The sequence below is a fragment of the Artibeus jamaicensis genome, unplaced genomic scaffold (assembly GCF_021234435.1).
Source record: "Artibeus jamaicensis isolate MK-2021 breed Jamaican fruit bat unplaced genomic scaffold, CSHL_Jam_final contig_399, whole genome shotgun sequence".
NCBI lineage: Eukaryota > Metazoa > Chordata > Mammalia > Chiroptera > Phyllostomidae > Artibeus > Artibeus jamaicensis.
Window position 1 is genome coordinate 1,688,478 of NW_026521816.1, and position 17,436 is coordinate 1,705,913.

Here is a 17,436-nt window from a genome sequence, read left to right on the forward strand (position 1 = left end):
AAACACACACCAAGCAAACATCTCAACACAAAAAACATACTGCACATAACACAAACATTAAACAAAACAAAAACAATCCAAAAGCACCACATAAACACGTTAACACAAACACACACTACGAACACAAACAGCACACAAACACACACTACATATACACCACAAAACACATACTAAACACAAACATACCACATAAACACACATACAGACATATACCACACAAATACACACATACCACAAAAACCCACACACAACACAAACACATATACCACACAAGCACACATATATACCATATATCCAAACAACAAATACAACACACACACCAAATACCACATACCATATCAATCACTATAACAAAATCACCACAACACACAAGCACATAGAACACAAACATAAAAACACACCACAAATACATATTTCACAAATAACACACATTACACACACACTACAAACATACAAACACATAACACAAATACATATCACACAAACACAGACATCATAGCACACATACCAAATACTACATAACTACATTTGAGACAAAGAGCATAGCACACAAATACAGACCACAAATACACAAAACACCACACTGATACAACAAATACCACAACAAAGAAACACATATCTTATCTTATAAACCACACTCTACAGAAACATACCACACAAACATAACACTACTCAAACACACACACCACATAAACACACACAAACACACATAAGCCCAATACCACAAATTTACACCATACATATCATACAAATACCACACAGTACAAAAACTACAGACACAAGTATAACACACAAACACACACAATGCAAACACAACACACATATCACACAAACAAAAAAGCACCACACAGCAGACAAGCAAACACACTACACACAACCACATGCATCACAGAAACACACATGAAACACTATGTAGCACACAAATACATTAAAACATACAAATAGGCATAATTACACAGCACATAAACATACACAGTACACAAACCTATACCACAAATACATATACCCTTCACTATAAAAACATCAAACACTAAACACAAAAACAGACACCACGACTACATAAAAATCACATTAACACACACACCACACATATTTTATACACACAACAGAAACACCATAACACATACCACAAATACACATCACAAAAACAACACACAAAAATACATAAACACATACCTCAAGTGATACACACCACATAAACACACACCACACAAACAACACAACACATATATTACACAAAAACAAACACGCTAAAAATACAAGCTACAAAAACACAAAACCACACAACCATAACAACCACAAATGCACAGCACACAAATATGAATCATCTCACAAACACACACACCATGGAAACACTACATAAACTCACAACACCCACACCACAAATATACATATAGCACTCACCACTGAAACACACACAAACACACATATACTACACAAACACAACAGAAACACCATTGCACAAATACCACACAAACATTACACACTATGCAAACACATACTGTTAATACACAAACACACCACAAAACACAGCACAGCACAAATACACATCACACCAAAACAACAATGCATATATCACACAAACCTACACATACTACAGAACACCATGCACCACACGATAAGAAACAACACAAAAATACACTTAACACACAAATGCTGTGCAAGCACATACCATATAAACACATAAACAACAAATGAAATATACACCACTTAAACACATAATCCTTACAAACACCACACAAACACATGAACCACATAAACATTTAAAACACCCAAACACACACCATGCAAACACACAAACACATGAAATAAACACCACAAACACATATCACACAAACCATATATACTACACAAACAAGACGCACATACCCTAAAAACACAAATAAACACCAAATAATACACACCACATAATCACAAACACCACACTATCACTACACATCACACATACCACACAAGCATGCAAACATCATACAGGCAACAAACACCATATAAAGAACACATACACACCACATAAATACCACATAAGCATACACAGTGCATGAACAACACACAACATATACAAATACACAGCACACAGGACATACAAAGACATAGAAACAAATACACACTACAACTACAAACCTACCACACAAACATTACACCACAACACACAAACATACTGCTTAAACACACCATCGAAACTCAATGTAAATAGTCAAATACAAACTCAAACCTCATATATGCAACACACAAAAAACACCACACAATACTCTGCACAAATTAACTGCAGAAATAACACCAACTACACATACACTACAAAACACATCCACTCCAAATACACGCATACCACACAAACACCTGTCAAATACAACACACTGAATATACACATAAATACACACCATAAAAACATCACAACACAAAAAAAATACCACACAAGCACCCAAACAATTAAATCATCACAAAAATACTTAAACACAAACCTCAAATACACAAAGCACAATCACCAAACACTACAAAAACACTGCACAATACACAAACACTTTCACTCCACAAACACACCATAAAAGTATCACAAAGAACACATACATACACATAGAAACTACAAATACATTCAAACAACTCACCAAACAGATACCATATAATAAGTACACACACCACAAATATACCACACAAATGCAAACCACACAAACACACACTACACAAACATATACCCCACACAGACATATGCAGTATACAAACAACATGTACCACTCAAGCACACACACCACACAAGCACACACCACTAATATATAAACAAACCATGTAGCAGGGGCTCCGCCTGCAGAGACCCTGTCTGCCACAAGTAAAAATAAATCTACCAGGACATGATCTGCTTTGGGAGGGAAGGTGGCCAATCTCTCAGAGGAGAAGGACCCTGAGCCTGTTCCTCAGTGGGCTTTTATTGGGTTCAATTTGCTCAGGAATACAGGTGAAGCTCATCAGTCATTGTCAGGAAGTAATGATCAAACAATAGATAACATTCAAAGAACTATGAGGGCTTATTCTGAGTGAGGGTCAATTAGCTAAAGGGCCATAAAACTCTGGAAAGCAAACTCATTTTATGCTTAGACCCTTATCAGAAAATTGAAGATATTCTTATCAAAGCAGTTTTCACAGGATTTTATGCATTCTTTCTTAGGCCTAATAACCCCAAGAAACCACCTGTTCCCGCCCAGGGCTGCACCCCTCCCCCAGCATTGTTTCAGGCTTAAGTAAGATGGGGGAAGTAAGGCAGCCAAGAGATTAGAAGACTTCCTACAGACAGAATGATGACTCAGGCTATGTCAAAACTGAGGGGTGAAGGTCCACAACCTCCTTTTTCTATAGCCCCCCAAGTCCTCCTCTGATCGCCCCATTGCGACAATGCCTGTCTTAGGTCATCCATCCCTTGAGGAATCTTACCCATCATTGGCTAACCCAGTCATCTTTCCGGGGTCAAGCAGGGTGAAGTAAAGGGGGAAGAGGCGATGCCCCTGCTGGGAAGATAAACTTTGTCTCCTTATTGGTTTATGGTCCCAAGGTCTTTTACTCAGCCTTAGCAAGGTGGGGTTTGTTTAGAGCTTCTGAAACCAGGCAGGGTAGTTCCTAACAAGACCACACAGACAGGCACCCTGCACACCTGACACACCACACCACACACTCCAGTTTGTCTCTCTTGGTCTTTCATCTGTGTGTGTGTGTCTCTCTCCACCCTCCCTTTTCTTTCCAGGGGAGCCTCCTCCAACTTTGCGCCACTCCTCTGTGGAACCAACCCCTGGCTGCCTGTGATTTCTGAATATGGGTTCTGGTCCTTCCTCCCCAGATCACAAAGTTGGTGGCTTTTGCAAATGACAAACTTCTAGATATTTCAAACCTGCTCTCATGTCTTCCCTAGGTTTCTATTCTTTCCCAGACCCTACAACTTCCAGACTGCTCAAAAATGTCTTTAAAGACATTGTTAGGGAAAAAAATCACAGAAGTCTATGATTACCTAAAAGATTCAGAGGATTCTTCCCATTTTCTGAATATTCCAACTAAACAGTGGGTTATGGCACCCAGAGCCTCTTGGTGCCCTCTTGTCCCCAGCACTCTGCATAGCTCATTAGTGACCAGAACAACAACCTCCTCACCCATAAGCCACTTTGTCTTGAGAAACTCTGGAAGGTGAAAGCTAAGGACATGACAATGGAAATGATCACTGTCCAGGCTTGGGCCACTCCTAAAAGCACTTGGATTCAGGCCCTGCAGGCTTGTGAAGAGGGAAGTGGCTGTGACAAGAACCCTTGCCATGGGGTCCTCTAAGGAGAGCCCACTGTGTGCAAGGCCACTTTATGACTGTTGAGGTGGGAGAACAGGTAGGGGGCAGGCTGGGTCTCAGACTCAGGCTACCACTACCAACGCTCTAAGGAGGGGTGCCCCTTCTTGCCTGGCACAGCTAGGCAGCATGTGCAGCAGAGCCACTGTCTGCATCTCTTAGGTGTCTCCTAAGTACAAACCACCCTGGGTCTGACCATCTATCCCCTAAGGTTTTGGGAAGGCAACAGGAGACCTGTAAGAGCCAAGCCCACAAAACTGATGTGTAAACCAGAGGGCCAGTTTCCAACCCTTCCTGGGAAACCTGGAAAATTACTGTTGTATATGTTGCACATATACAACAGTAATATATGGAATGACAGCCCTGACCAGTGTGGCTCAGTTGATTGAGTGTTGTCCTGCAAACCGAAAGGCCACTGGTTCAATTCTCTGTCAGGGCACTTGCCTGGGTTGTGGGTTCACTCCCTAGTTGGGGCATGCACAAGAACCAACCAATCAATGTTTCTGACATCAATGTTTCTCTCCCTCTCTTTCACCCTCCCTTTCTTCTCTCTAAAATCAATAAAAGAAAAAAATATTTAAAAACTTTAAAAAAGAAATGACATATATACTATTATATCATATGATGTATATAATAATAGAAAATTCTTCCAGTGCTGCCTGGCATGCCCTCTCCTATTTTTGATTGCCACAGTCTTTTTTCCCCTATGTTCACACAATCTATTCATCCTCACTTCTTGCTGGCCTGTAAGATGTTTGGTTTTGTCAGGATGTAAAGTTTTTGGCTTTAATGTATTATGTCATGGTAGACAGAATAATGGCTCCCAGAGATTTCTGTGGCCCAATTCCCCCAAGGAAGATTATCCCATATTATCCTGTTGAGTCTACTGTGACCACAAGAGTCCCTTTAAGTGGAAGGAGGAGGGAAAAGATAAGGATACAGTGATGTGATGGGAGAAAGACCCACTCACCCTTGTTGTCCTTGAACATGGAGAAAGGAGTCTCCAGCCCAGGCATGTGAGCGGCTCCAAGGAGCTGGAAAAGGACAGGTGCACAATCTCCCACGTAGCCTCCTGAAGTAACCAGCCCTGCTGAGACTTTGATTTTATCCCTTTGAGACTGTGTGGGATGACTTAAAGAATCACAAGATAAGAAACTTGTGTTTTATTATGCCACTAAATTTGTGGATATTTGTTATAGCAGCAATAGGCAACTAAAATACATGTTGATATTAAAGTGTAATATCCAGAGTATAGATGTGTCCTTATCATTTCCTAGTGGGACACTGCTCTGTTATGATGACATTTCATCAACTTGGGGACCATGGGATCTCAACAGTGTGGAAGCAAGTGCTCCGAAAAGACTCCCAGGTGGAGGACCCCCTTGTGATCTCTGTTGTCAGGGAGGAGAGCAGATGACATGGGAGGAGGACACGCCAAACCTCTCAAATGAGAATAATTGCAATATGCACTGGTAAAAATTCCATCTGATTTTGAGCTTTTTGATTCTCTGTGTCTTATCTGAAAACAAGCTATGTTTGAAATAACTGATCTCAGACAGGATAGTCTCTCATTGATTTGTGACTCCATGATAATGACCTGGTGGCTGTCAGCCATTTGTGTCCATAATAGGAATAATGAATTACTTTTTTTCCATTTATAATAGCATTTTATATTTTAATTTAATTTAATTTAATTTTAATTGTTCAAGTACAGTTTTCTGTCTTTTACTCCCATCCCAGCCCACCCCTCTAACCCTCTCCACTTCCTTCCCATTTCCACCCCCCACTAGTTTTTGTCCATGTGACCTTTATACTTGTTCCTGTCAACCCTTCCCCTTTTCCCCTGAAATTCTCTCCCCTCTCCCATCTTATCACTATCAGCCTGTTGTCTATTTCAGTGTCTTTGGTTATATTTTGCTTGTTTGTTTGATTTGTTTAGGTTCCTGTTAAAGGTGAGATTATATAGTATTTGTCTTTCACCACCAGCCTTATTTCACTTAGCATAATGCTTTCCAGTTCCATCTATGCTGTTGCAAAGGGTAGGAGCCCCTTCTTTCTTTCTGCTGCATAGAATTCCATTGTGTAAATGGAGCATAGTTTTTGGACCCATTCATTTACTGATGAGTACCCAGGTTGCTTCTAGCACTTGGCTATTGTAAATTGTGCTGCTACGAACATTGGGGTGCATAGGTTCTTTTGAATTGGTGCTTCAGGGTTCTTAGGATATAATCCTAGCAGTGGAATAGCTGGGTCAAAAGGCAGGTCGATTTTTACTTTTCCTGAAAAAATTCCATACTGTTTTCCACAGTGGCTGCACCAATCTGCATTCCCACCAACGGTGCACTAGGATTCCCTTTTCTCTACAACCTCTCCAACACTTTGTTTGTTGCTTTGTATATGATTGCCATTCTAACCAGTGTAAATTGGTATCTTCCTGTGGTTTAATTTGCATCTCTCTGTTACCTAGCAATACTGAGCATCTTTTCATATGTCTCTGGATTCTCTGTATGTCCTCCTTGGAGAAGTGTCTGTTCAAGTTCTTTGCCAATTTTTTAATTGGGTTTCTTGTCTTAGAGTGGAGTTGTGTAAGTTCTTTAAATATTTTGGAGATTAAACCCTTGTCTGAAGTATCATTGGCAAATATGTTTTCTCATATGGTTGGTTCTCTTTTTATTTTAATACTGTTTTCTTTAGCCATGCAGAACTTTTTATTTTGATGACATCCCATTTGTTTATTCTTTCCTTTATGTCCCTTGCTCTAGGGGACATATTAGTAAAAATGTTGCTGCATGAAATATGTGAGATTTTCTTGCCTATGTTCTCCTCTAGGACTTTAATAGTGTCACCGCTTATATTTAAGTCTTTTATCCACCTTGAATTTATTTTGGTGTATGGTGTAAGTTGGTGCTCAAGTTTCATTTTTTTGCACGTAGCTGTCCAGTTCTCCCAACACCATTTGTTGAAGAGGCTATCTTTACTCCATTTTATGTTACTGCCCCCTTTGTAAAATATTAATTGACCATAGAGACTTGGGTTGATTTCTGGGCTCTCTGTTCTGTTCCATTGGTCTATGTGCCTGTTTTTAGTACCAGGCTGTTTTGATTACAGTGACTTTGTAATACAGTTTGATATCAGGTATTGTGATCCCTCCTACTTTATTCTTCTTTCTCAAAAGGGCAGCTGCTATTCAAGGTTGTTTATGGTTCCATATAAATTTTTGAAGTGTTTGTTCTATGTCTGTGAAATATGCCATTGGTACTTTAATAGGTATTGCATTGAATCTGTAGACTGCTTTGGGTAGTATGGACATTTTGATGATGTTCATTCTTCTAATCCATGAACACGGTGTATGCTTCCATTTGTTTGTGTCTTCCCTGATTTCTTTCTTCAGGGCTGTGTAGTTTTGTGCATACAGGTCTTTTACCTCCTTAGTTAGGTTTATTCCCAGATATTTTATTGTTCTTTTTGCTATATCGAATGGGATTTTTTCCTTGATTTCTGCTTCTGCTGATTCATTGTTAGTATACAAAAATGCCTTTGATTTCTGGATATTGACTTTGTATCCTGCTGTTTTGCCAAATGCATTAATTAGTTTGAGCAGTTTTTTGGTAGAGTCTATAGGATTTTCCATGTACACTATCATGTCATCTGCAAACAGTGACAGTTTTGTTTGCTCCTTTCCTATTTGGATGCCTTTTTTTCCCTTTTTTTGCCTGATTGCTGTGGCTAAAACTTTCAACACCGTAGTGAATAGAAGTGGTGAAAGTGGACATCCTTGTCTTGTTCCTGATCTTAGTGAAAAAGCTTTTAGTTTTTTCCCATTGAGTATGATATTGGCTGTAGGTCTCTCATAAATGGCCTTTATTATATTGAGGAGTGCTCCCTCTATTCCCACTTTGCTGAGTGTTTTTATCATAAATGGGTGCTGGACCTTATCAAAAGCTTTTTCCGCATCTATTGATATGATCATGTGGTTTTTGTCTTGGGTTTTGTTTAAGTGATGAATTACATTTACTGATTTGTGAATGCTGAACCATCCTTGCGTCCCTGGGATGAATCCCACTTGGTCATGGTGTATAATCTTTTGGATATACTGTTGAATGCGATTTGCCAATATTTCGTTGAGTATTTTAGTGTCTATGTTCATCAGTGATATTGGCCTGAAGATTTCTTTCTTTGTTGTATCTCTATCTGGTTTTGGAATTAAGATGATGCTGGCTTCATAAAAGGAGTTTGGGAGTTTTCCATCCTTTTGGATTTTTTGGAATAGTCTGTGAAGAATAGGAGTTAGCTCTTCCTTCAGTGCTTTGTAGAATTCTCCTGTGAACCCATCTGGTCCAGAGCTTTTGTGTGATGGGAGTTTTTTGATTACTGCTTCAATTTCTTTTGCTGTTATTGGTCTATTCAGTTTTCTACTTCTTTTTCATTGAGTTTTGGGAGACTATATTTTTCTAGAAATGTGTCCATTTCCCCTAGGTTCTCAAATTTCTTGGCATACAGTTCTTCATAGTAATTTCTTACAATCCCCTCTATTTCTGTGGTATCAGTTGTAATCTCTCCTGTTTCATTTCTGATTGTGTTTATTTGTATCCATTCCCTTCTTTTCTTGATGAGCCTACTTAACGGCTTGTCTATTTTGTTTATCTTTTCAAAGAACCAACTCCTGGATTCATTGATCCTTAGAATTGTGCTTTTAGTCTCTATGTCGTTTAGTTCTACTATGATCTTGGTTACTTCCTTCCTTCTACTTGCTTTGGGCTGTTTTTGTTGTTGTTCCTCGAGTTCTTGCAGGTGTAGAGTAAGGTTGTTTGTTTGAAATGTTTCTATCTTCTTTAGGTAGGCCTGTATTGCTATAAACTTCCCTCTCAGGACTGCCTTTGCTGTGTCCCCTTTGCTGTGAGATCGTTTTCATTTATTTCCAGAAACTTTTTCATTTCTTCCCTAATTTCATTCTTGACCCATTTGTTGTTTAATAGCATACCATTCAGTCTCCATGATTTTGGGTGCTTTGGATTTTTTCCTTTGGGGTTGGTTTCCAGTTTCAGTCCCTTGTGGTCAGAGAAAATGCTTGGTATGATTTCAATATTCTTGAATTTTTTGAGGCTTGTTTTGTGTCCTATCATGTGGTCTATCTTTGAGAATGTTCCATGTGCATTTGAAAAGAATGTGTATTTAGCTTCTTTGGGGTGAAGAGCTCTGTATATATCAGTTATATCCATTTCCTCAAGGGTGTTGATTAATGCCGCAATGTCTTTGTTGATATTTTGTTTGGAAGATCTGTCCATTTTTGATAGTGGGGTGTTAAAATCCCCCACTATAATTGTGTTGCTGTCTATATCTTTCTTGAATTCCTCTAAGATTTTCTTTATATATTTTGGTGCTCCTATGTTGGGTGCATGTATATTTATGATGTTAATGTCTTCTTGGTTGATTCTTCCCTTGAGTATTATGAAGTGACCTTCTGAGTCTCTCTTTATGGCTCTTTTTTGGAAGTCTATTTTGTCTGATATGAGAATTGCTACCCCAGCTTTTTTTTCTTGTCCATTTGCTTGTAAAATTTGTTTTCAGCCTTTCACTTTTAGTCTGTGATGGTCTTTTGTCCTGAGGTGGGTCCCTTGTAGGCAGCATGTGTGTGGGTCATGCTTTCTTATCCATGCAGCTATTCTGTGTCTTTTGATTGGAGCATTTAATTTATTTACGTTTAACATTATTATTGATAGGTACTTATTCATTGCCATTTTTGTACCTGTGTTCCTCTCTGTTTGTCTCTTTTCCTTTCTTTCCTTAAAGCAGACCTTTTAGTGTTTCTTGTAGAGCTGGCTCGGTGGCAGAAAATTCTTTTAGACTTCTTTTGTCTTAGAAGCTCTTTATTTGGCCTTCTATCTTGATTGAGAGCCTTGCTGGGTAAAGTAGCCTTGGTTGTAGGCCTCTGGTTCTCATTACTTGGAATATTTCCTGCCATTCTCTTCTTGCTTGGAGTGTTTCCATTGAGAAGCCAGTAGCTAACCTTATTGGGGCTCCCTTGTATGTTACTTCTTTTTTCTCCCTTGCTGCCTTTAAGATTCTCTCTTTGTCTTGGAATTTCACCATTTTAATGATGATGTGTCTTGAAGTGGGCCTCCTTGGGTTCCTCTTGAATGGGACTGTGTGATTCCTGGATTTGTGTGACTTTTTCTTTTATCAAATTAGGGAAATTTTCTCTCATTACTCTTTCAAATATGTTTTCTATCCCTTGTTCTTCTTCTTCTGGTATTCCTATTATTTAGATATTATTGCGTTTCATGTTGTCTTGCATTTCTCTTAATGCCTCTTCATTCTTTCTAAGCCTCTTTTCCCTTTCCTGTTCTTTCTGTGCGATGCTTTCTACTTTGTCCTCCAATTCACTAATTCGATCTTCTGTTTCATCTTCCCTATTTTTAATGCTTTCTACTGTGTTTTTTAATTCAGAAATTGTATTCTTCATTACAATTCAATTCTTCATTATTATTCAAGGGCCTCTTGGCCCTTGGTAATAATTTCCATTTCCTTTTTCATGTTGATATAGTTCGCAGTGAGATCATTATAGGTCCCCTGTAGTTTCTGGTAGCTCATTGTGAGCTCTTTGAACTTCCTGATAACCAGTGCTTTGAATTCAGTATCTGATAGTTGACTTGCCTCTATTTCATCTAACATTCTTTCTGAGGGTTCCTCCTTTCCTTTCCTTTGGGGATTGTTTCTTTGTCTTCCCATTGTTTGTGAGACTCTTCTTGTTAGCCTCAGCTTCTTAGATTAATCTGTTTTGACACCCTGGGTTTATGGTGTGAACTTTTGTGGTGGGATGCCTGTGAATTTCAGTGATGCAGTGTCTTTTGGTTATCCTGTTGTTCTCTGCTTCCACCTACTCAAATATGCAGCAACTTTTGGCTTCTCTCCTACAGCAATGTGCAATTTGTCTCTCTGACTCTACTATGGGGAGGCCTCTTCTATGGGTCCAGCTCTGCTCTTTTCATATTTTCAAGTTGATTGTGATTCTTGTGGGTAAAAGAAAGAAATGACAAGGAAAGAAATAAAAGGAAGAAAGAAAAAAAGGGTTGTGGAATGGGAGAAAGAGCAATAAGTATAGAAAGAAAATAAGAAATAAAACAGAAAATCTGAGAAAAGAGGTCAAAAGTATCGAAAGATGAAACAGTAATAAAATTGAAAAGAAATAACAGATTACTTTAAAAAAGCAAAAAGATAAAGAAAAGGAATGGAAAAGGAAGTAAAAAAAAAGAAAGAATAAAAATAAAATAAAGTAAAAATAAAAAAAACAAGAAACAAAAAACAAAAAACACACAAACAAATATAATCCCCCAAAAACAACATCAGAAAAGGAAATGTCACTTGTTGGCTTCAAACTAGCTGAACCGGTTTTTCTGGTTGCAGTTGGCTGAGGGTCCATTGTTGTGATTTTTTTCAGCCAGCCCCTCTCAGGATCCAGACACTTGGCGCCTCTCCCCAGTTCCCTACAATGGGGAACTAGGACTTCCTCACAGCCCTCCCCTCCCAGGGGTTACCACCATGGGCTGGTTTGCAGTGCTTGCGGGTGCCTGCACAGGCTTGGTTGCCTGGTTCCCTCGGGTTTGAGCACAGACCTGCCCCCATTCTGTGGGGAAGCTCTAGGCCCTCTGCCCAATCTCGGGTTCAGTGCCAAGCTGGGTGTGGAGCAGACCGGGCTGTTGTATCTATTGGATTCAGAGCCCCACGCTGTACCTCTCAGTTCTCCTGGGCTGGCAACCACAGAGTCCTAGGTTGGGGCCCTTTGTCCTCAGCACCCTCTCTGTAAACTCTATCAAACAAGTCTCTCCTGGCACCCCACCTTGCTTGGCCAGAAAGGGAGGGGGTTGAGGGTCTCAGCTCTTTCCCCAGGACCCCTCAGCGCCCGGGGCTTCCAGATAGTCTGAGGGGGGTGGACTGGAAGCCGGGAGCTGATCTGAGGACTGGGCGCCGACCTAGAAACTCTGTGCACACATCATGGCATGCTGCGTGGTGTGTATCCCTTCTGCTCCTGTGTTTGTCTGGGTACCCTGGCCAACCTCAGCCAGAAAAACCTAGGGATGGAGCAGCACCACGCCAGGCACTGGACCCAGAACTGTGTCCAGGCTGAAATCTCCTCTGCTCCCCTCTGGTTGGGCCTGTTGGCAGGTCCCGGCCCAAAAATCCTAGGGAGGGAGCTTTCTGGGCACTGAATGTTGGCATAGGCGCTGTCAGGCACTCGCCCAGATACACTGCGCTTCCAGGCAACTAGTCCCCCAAATTGTGTGCAGGCTGAAATCACTTCGACACCTCTTTGCCTGGGCCACTTAGCTTCCTGGCAGAAAAATCCTAGGGAGGGAGGTCTGGGCACTGAAAGCTGTCCCAGGCACCGTTAGGCACTTGCCCAGACACACTTCCCACCAGGTGCGGGACTCTGAACTATGCACAGGCTGAAATCCCCTCTGCTCCCCTCTGGTTGGGCCACTTGGCCGGCCAGGCCGAAAAATCCCAGGGAGGGAGCCGTCTGGGCGCTGAACTCTGTCCCAGGTGCCCTTGGGCTCTCGCCACTGGGCACTGGTTCCCCAACCATGATCTGGTGGAGATCCCCGCTATTTCTCTTTGCTCCCTCCTCGAGACTACTGTACTGCTGCTGTCTCCCTACTGTCTGGTTCCTCCGTGACCATGGAGGTTTCTGGTCCCTTATTTTCATATATGCTTGGCAACTGCTGGCTTGCTGGTTTCTCCTCCTCTGATCAGACAGGTTTCTCTCCCTTTTATACTAGGAACTGGTATCTGCTCCATCCTACTCCATCGCCATCTTGAAAGCCCCCCCCCCAGTTTGTTAATATTTTGTTAATATTTTGTTTAGGATTTCTGCAACTCTCTTCATGCATAATTATCCTTTTTCAAAATGTTTTTCATTAGGCTTAGAAATGAAAGTCATACTGGCTTTATAAAATGATTTTAGGAATGTTTCTTTACTCATTCTTGGTGAATATATTTGCTTCCTATTATTGCTATAACAATTTATCACAGACTTAGTGGTAAGAACAACACAAATTTATTTACCTAATAATCTCTATAGTCAGAAGTCTCACTTTGGTCTCATCGAGCTAAAATCCAGCAGAGAATCCATGTCCTCACCTTCTCCAGCTTCTGGAGGATGCCTGCATAGCCTGCAAGGTGGCATCTCTCAGGTCCTGCTCTGCCATCACATTTCCCTCTGACCAGAGCTGGGAAAGGCTCTCAGCTTTTAAGGACCTAAATGATTAGACTGCCCACCCCCCTAGACAATCTGGTCATTTCCCTAGTACAAGGCTGCAACCTGAACCACATCTGTAAAGTCTCTTTTGCCAGGTAAATTTCCAGGAACGGGGGGCATGGACATTTTTGGGGTTGGAGGCATTATTCTACCTACCACAGGGAAAGTCTATGAAATAATGGCTTTCTTCTTTATACGTCTGGTAGGATTCTTGGATCAGGTTATCACAGCCTAAACTTTGTTTAGATTTCAATTATGGATTGTCTTTTATTATGAAAATTTCCATTAATTTTTATATCAGTAAATTAATTTTTAAAATGAATTTATCATTTCTTCTATATTTTCAAATGTTTTGACATTTTAATATCTACAGGATCTGCAGTGATAATTTTTTATTCCCATTGTTTTTGTCTTATTACATTTCAAGAAAAAAAGCCAGACTTTTTGAAGTACAATTTATACTCAGTAAAAAAATCTTCTAGATGTGTAGTTGAATGAGATTTTACAAATGTATGCAGCCATGTAACCATCACAATATAAATATGAAATATTTATACCACTCCAAAAGCATTCCTTGTGTGCCTCTTCCTCCCATTTCCCCACAGGCCTGGCCACCACAGATAATTTCTGTCTCTATAGTTTTGCTTTAGCATATAGTTATGTGACAAAAATGTCACAAATAGGAGTCACATAGTATATAGCCTTTTGAGTTTGGCTTGACTTAGCGTACTACCTTTGAATTTATTTATGTTTCTGCATGTATCAGTAGCTTGTCCCTTTTCATTGTATGATGAACTACTTGTTTATGTGTTCATCAGTTAATGGACATTTTGGTTGTTTCAAGTTCGGTTATGAAAAAAACTTATAAATATTTAAGTACAGTATTTGTGAACAAATGGTTTCATTTATCTTCAATGCACTTTTTAGGACCGAAATTGCTCAGTTGTATGGCATAATAGGCAGAACAATGTCTCCTTAAATATTTTAAATTAAATTGATTGGGGTGACGTTGGTTGACAGGATCATACAGATTTCAAGTGTACATTTCTATGATACTACTAGACCTGTGTATTGCACTGTGTGACCACAACCTACAGTTGAATCATATTCCATCACCACAATAGGCCTCCTCCACCTCTGCCATCATCTTCCCTCTGGCAACCACCACATTGCTGTATCCATGAGTTTCAGTTTTATATCCCACATATGAGGGAAATATTACGGTTCTTAGTTACTTCTGGCTTATTCCACTTAGCATAATATTCACAAGATCCACCTATGTTGTCACAGATGGCAATATTTAGTCTTTTCTTGTGATTGAATAATATTCCATTGTATATATGTACCACATCTTCTTTATCTAATCCTTTATTGCAGAACACTTCGACGGCCAAAATTCACTTTTTGGCCACTGAATAATGCTGCAATGAACATAGAGGTGCATATATATTTGAAAACACATGTTTTTATGTTTTCAGGTAGATACCTGTTGGGAACCACCCTGCCTGGTTTCAGAAGATATAATACCCCATGGCTAAGGTAGAGTAAAGGACCTTGGGACCATAAGCCAATAAGGAGACAAAGTTTATCTTCCTGGTAGGAGAGCCGCCTCTGCCCCCTTTTACTTCACCCTGCTTGGCCCCAGGTGGATGACTGGTTAGCCAATGACAGATAAGATTCCTCAAGGGAGGGACGACCTAAGACGGGCATGGTGGCAATGGGAACATCAGGGAAGGACTTGGGGGACTATAGAAAAAGGGGGTTATGGACCTTCATGCCTTGGCTTTGACATAGCCTGAGTACTCATTCTGTCAAGTCTCCTAATCTCTAGGCTGCCTTACTACCACTGCTTGACTTAAGCCTGGAACAACGCTGGAGGGTCTGCAGCCCTGGGCAGGAACAGGTAGTTCCTCAGGGTGATCAGGCCTAAGAAAGAATGCATAAAATCCTGTGAAATCTGCTTTGCTAAGAATGTCTTCAATTTTTGGATAAGGGTCCAAGCATGAAATGAGTTTGTTTCCCAAAGTTTTATGGCCCTTTAGCTAACTGACCCTGACTCAGAATAAGCCCTCATAGTTCTTTGAATGTTACCTATTGTTTGATCATTACTGCCTGACAATGATGAATGAGGACCTTCCTTGAGGTAATGCTCCTAGAAAATCAATAAAATCCTGTCTAGGCAGGGCTGGGGCACTCTCTCACTCAGAGAGTGGCCATGCCATCCCTTTTTCTCCACAAGATTTCTGCAGTCTGTGTGGATTTGTTAATCATATCCACAACACACAGACCCCGCTGGGCGGAGTTTGCATCAGACACCCAGGAGAGGGATAGCTGGGTCATATTGTAACTCTATTCTTAATTTTTTGAGGAACCATCAGACTATTTTCCATAGTGGCTGTACCAGTCTACATTCCCACCAGCAGTGAATGAGGGTTCCCTTTTCTTCCCATCCTTTTCAACACTTGTTATTACTTGTCTTGTTGATAACAGCTATTCTAACAGGTATAAGGTGGTATCACATTATAGTTTTGATTTGTATCTCCCTAATAGCTAGTGAGGTTGAACATATTATGTATCTGTTTGCCATTTATATGTCTTCTTGAGAAAGATGTCTGGTCAGGTTTTCTGCCCATTTTTCAATTGGATTGTTTGGTGTGAAGTTTTGAGTTCTTTATATATATTTTGGATATTAAACATTTGTTGGAGCTGTTGTTTGTAAATATTCTTTTTTTTTTCCTGTGAAGAAGCCTTTTAGTTTGAGATAGTGCCATTCATTTATTTTTGCCTTTACTCCCCTTGCCTTTGGGGTCAAAATTCATAAAATGTTCTGCACAACCAAGGTTCATAACTTTACTTTCTATGTTTTCTTCTATGTAATTTAGTGTTTCAGATCTTATATTTAGGCCCTTGATCCACTTTGAATTAATTTTTGTGCACAAGAACAAACTGTAATCTAGTTTCATTCTTTTGCATATGGTTTTCCAATTTTCCTAGCACCATTTATTGAAGAGGCTTTCTTTTCTCCATTGTCTGTTTCCAGCTTCTTTGTCATAAATTATCTGCCCATGTACATGTGGCTTCATATCTAGGCTCCTAATTCTGTTCTATTGATCTGTGTGCCTGTTTTTTCTGCCAGAACCAAGCTGTTTTGGTTATTGTGGCTCTATAGTATAATTTGAAGTCAGGTAGTGTGATACCTCATTTTTTTTTCAGAATTGTTTTGTCTACTTAGGGTCTTTTGTGGCTCCATATAAATCTAATATTTTTTTGTTCTATTCTTTAAAAAATAACATTGGGATTTTGATGGGGATTGCATTAAATCTGTATATTGCTTTAGGTAATATGGCCATTTTAATTATGTTGATTTTCCCAACCCATGAACACAGACTGTCTTTCTATCTCATTGTATCTTTTTCATTCTCTTTTAATAAGGTTGTGTAGGTTTCATTACATAGATCTTTCACATCCTTTGTTAAGTTTTTTTTAACCAGGTATTTTATTTTTGTGGATGCAGTCACAAAGGGAATTTTTAAATTTTCTTTTTCAGAAGTTTCATTGTTAGTATATAGAAAAGCAGTTTATTCTTGTACATTGATTTTGTATCTTGCAACTTTATTGTATTTGTTTATTGTCTCTAAGTTTTTTTTTCATGGAGAGTGTAAATTTTTCCTCTTTTAGTTTTTTAAAAATATTTTATTTATTGTTCCATTGTAGTTGTCCCACTTCCCCCATTGTTCTTCCCTGTCCTGACCACCCCCCACTCCCACAGTCAATCCCTACTCTGTTGTCCATGTCCATAGGTCATTTATACCTGTTTCTTGCCTAGATTCTTCCCTTCTTTCCCTGCTTACCCACTTCTCCCTACCCT